Source organism: Oncorhynchus keta, chromosome 2, assembly GCF_023373465.1.
Source record: "Oncorhynchus keta strain PuntledgeMale-10-30-2019 chromosome 2, Oket_V2, whole genome shotgun sequence".
NCBI classification, from domain to species: Eukaryota; Metazoa; Chordata; class Actinopteri; order Salmoniformes; family Salmonidae; genus Oncorhynchus; species Oncorhynchus keta.
Window position 1 is genome coordinate 54330830 of NC_068422.1, and position 4021 is coordinate 54334850.

At 44.2% G+C, this 4021-nt stretch overlaps 1 pseudogene; it reads right to left on the reverse strand.

Moving 5' to 3' along the window:
• Nucleotides 1-3446: 3446 nt before the first annotated feature.
• Nucleotides 3447-4021, reverse strand: part of LOC118362127 (piggyBac transposable element-derived protein 4-like) — a 4879-nt pseudogene continuing 4304 nt past the window's right edge.

Here is a 4021-nt window from a genome sequence, read left to right on the forward strand (position 1 = left end):
AAATGTTTCCCCTTAAACCACTTGAGTGTTGCTTTAGCAGTATGCTTAGGGTCATTGTTCTCCTGGAAGGTGATCCTCCGTCCCAGTCTCAAATCTCTGGAAGACTGAAACGGATTTCCCTCAAGAATATCCCTGTATGATGGCGCCAACCATCATCCCTTCAATTCTGACCAGTTTCCCAGTTCTTGCCGATGAAAAACATCCCCACAGCATGATGCTGGGGATGGTGTTCTCGGGGTGATGAGATGTGTTGGGTTTGCGGCAGACATAGCATTTTCCTTGATCGCCAAAAAGCTACATTTTTGCCTCATCTGACCAGAGTACCTTCTTCCATCCTGTTTGGGGAGTCTCCCACATGCCTTTTTGGTGAACACCAAACGAGTCTGCTTATTGTTTTCATTAAGCAATGGCTTTTTTTCTGGCCACTCTTCCGTAAAGCCCAGCTCTGTGGAGTTTACGGCTAAAAGTGGTCCTATGGACAGATACTCCAGTCTACGCTGTGGAGCTTTTGCAGCTCCTTCAGGGTTATCTTTGGTCTCTTTGTTGCCTCTCTGATTAATGCCCTCCTTGCCTGGTCTGTGAGTTTTGGTGGGCAGCCTTATCTTGGCAGGTTTGTTGTGGTGCCATATTCTTTCCATTTTTTTAATAATGGTTTCAATGGTGCTCTGTGGGATGTTCAATGTTTCCGATATTCTTTTATAACCCAACCCTGAACTGTTCTTCTAAACAACTTTGTCTCTGACCTGTTTGAAAAGCTCCTTGGTCTTCATGGTGCTGCTTGCTTGGTGGTGGCCCTTGCTTAGTAATGTTGTAGACTCTGGGGCCTTTCAGAACAGGTGTATATATATATACTGAGATCATGTGCCAGATCATATGAGACTTAGATTGCACACAGGTGAACTTTATGTAGCTTATTATGTGACTTCTGAAGGTAATTGGTTGCACCAGATCTTATTTAGGGGCTTCAAATCAAAGTTTGTGTCACGCGCGTCAAATACAACAGTATCATGCTTACTTACAAGCTCTAACCAATAGTGCGGAGAGAAAAAAAAGTGTGTGTGTGTGGGGGTGTAGGTCAGTAAAGAAATAAAACGACTGTAAAAAGACATTTGAAAATATGAGTAGCAAGGCTATATACAGACATCAGTTAGTCAGGCTTATAAAGGTAGTATGTACAGTACATGTGGGTTAAAGTGACTATTCATATATGATGAACGGAGTAGCAGTAGCGTAAAAGATGGGTTGGCTGGTGGTGGGACACAATGCAGATAGCTCGGTTAGCCAATGTGTGGTAGCACTGGTTGGTTGGGCCAATTGAGGTAGTATGTACATTAATGTATAGTTAAAGTGCCTATGCATATAAGATAAACAGAGAGTAGCAGCAGCGTAAAAGAGGGGTTGGGGGGCACCCAATGCAAATAGTCCGGGTAATCATTTGGTTACCTGTTCAGGAGTCTAATGGCTTGGGGGTAAAAACTGTTGAGAAGCCTTTTTGTACTCGACTTGGCACTCCGGCACTCGGGCTTCATGGCAAAGGGGTGAATACTCCCCACTCACAACTTTTCTATTTTTTTTTTATTTTTTTAAACAAGTAATTTTTTTTCATTTCACTTCACCATTTTGAACTATTTTGTGTGTCATTACATGACATCCAAATAAAAATCCACTTAAATTCCAGGTTGTAGTGCAATAAAATAGGCAACATGCCAAGGGGGATGAATATTTTTGCAAGACACTGTACATACACTGTAATACAAAGTATGTGGACACCCCTTCATACAGCCATGCACTCTCCATAGACAAACATTGGCAGTAGAATGGCCTTACTGAAGAGCTCAGTGACTTTCAACATCGCCCTGTTATAGGATGTCATCGCCCTGCTCGAGCTGCCCCAGTCAACTATAAGTGCTGTTATTGTGAAGTAAAAACATCTAGAAGCAACAACGGCTCAGACGCTAAATGGTGGACTGCCGAGTGCTATAGCACATAAATAAATTGTCTGTCCTCAGTTGCAACACTCACTACCGAGTTCCAAACTGCCTCTGGAAGAAAGGTCCGCACAAGAGCTGTTCGTCGGGAGCTTCATGAAATGGGTTTCCATGGCCGAGCAGCTGCACACAAGCTTGAGATCACCATGCGCAATGTCAAACGTTGGCTGGAGTGGCATAAAGCTCGCCACCATTGGACTATGGAGCAGTGGAAATGCATTCTCAGGAGTGATGAATCACGCTTTACCATCTGACACGCCGACGGACAAGTCTGGGTTTAGCGGATGCCAGGAGAACGCTACATGTCCCAATGCATAGTGCCAACTGTAAAGTTTGGTAGATCAGGAATAATGGTCTGGGGCTGTTTTTCATGGTTCAGCTAGGCCCCTTAGTTTCAGTGAATGGAAATATTAATGCCACAGTATAGACGTTTGTAACGATCGTCGTAGGTGGAAGAAGGTGAGGACCAAGGTACAGCGTGGTACGTGTTCATAATTATTTTAATAGAACACTGAAAAATACAAGAACAACAACGTGAACGAACAAAACCGAAACAGTTCTGTCTGGTACAGATACGAAACAGAAAACAACTACCCACAACTTAAGGGCAAAACCAGGCTGCCAAGTATGGTTCTCGATCAGAGACAATGATTGACAGCTGCCTCTGATTGGGAACCATACCAGGCCAAACACATAGAAATACAAACTTAGAACAAAACATAGAATACCCACCCACATCACACCCTGACCAAACTAAAAATAGAAACATACAAAGCAATCTACGGTCAGGGCGTGACAACGTTTCCGTGCTGGCAACAGTTTGGGGAAGGCCCTTTCCTGTTTCAGCATGACAATGACACAGTGCACAAAGTGAGGTCAATTAGAATTTGTTTGTCGAGATTGGTGTGGAAACTTTACTGGCCTGCCAGAGCCCTGACCTCAACCACATGGAAAACCTTTGGGCCTGGCTCGCAGACTGCAAGTCAGGCCTAATTGCCCAAGACAATTGCCCAACCTCATTAATGTCCCCGCTGCAATGTTCCAACATCTAGTGGAAAGCTTTCCCAGAAGTGTGGAGGCTGTTATAGCAGCAAAAGGGGGACCAACTCCATATTAACGCCCATGATTTTGGAATAAGATGTTCGATGAGCAGGTGTCCACATACTTTTGGTCATCTAGTGTACATAGGTAGCAATATGCCACACATGTAGGTACATGCACTTTTCAGATCCAAATTCAATAAATGAGACCAACAAATTGCACAAAGTAAGCTGTGTGATACCAAGGTGAATGGTGAGACTTGGGGCAGATGCACTCTAGTGGAAATGTAGGCTCCCCTCTCTGGTGTGCACTCCCTACTCCTCTCCCTCCTCCTCTCCCTCTCCATGTTCCTCCCTCTTCACTCTCCTCTTCCTCTCTCCTTCCACTCTCCTCTCGCTCCACATCTCCCTCCTCAGGTCACATCTCGATCTTTCCAATCATCTCTAACTCTTCCTTCCTGCCTTCTTCTGCTGAGCCTGTACTCTCCACATCACTTCCCCCCGCGTTTACTGACCTAGAGGAAAAGAGTAACAAAGGGGGAGATAGGATACAATTGTGGTCAGGAGCTTAAATCTATCTCTCTCTCTTTCTCTGTCTCTTTCACTCACACACGCTCTCTCTCTCTACCTTCCTCTCTTTATTGTTCTCAGTCATACACATACTCTATAATGATCACCTCTTAGGGGTTTCCAAAGTAAATTGTGTGTTACAGTTACAACACGCCTCCCATTACTTACACACACACAGTATTATCATGTGATAACCTGTCACGGCTGTTGAAGGAGGAGGACCAGTCAACTTCCCACAAAGACAGGTTGGAAAATGGCTACCTAAGTATGGTTGGGAACCATACATTTTCCCACCTGTCTTTGTGGGAAGTTGACTTTGTTTAGGGCACATAGCCTTTAGCTTCACGGTTTGTTTCTAGTGTTTATTGTTTTTGTCTGTGTCCTCTTAAATAAAGAATATTTACGCTCACCACGCTGCAACAT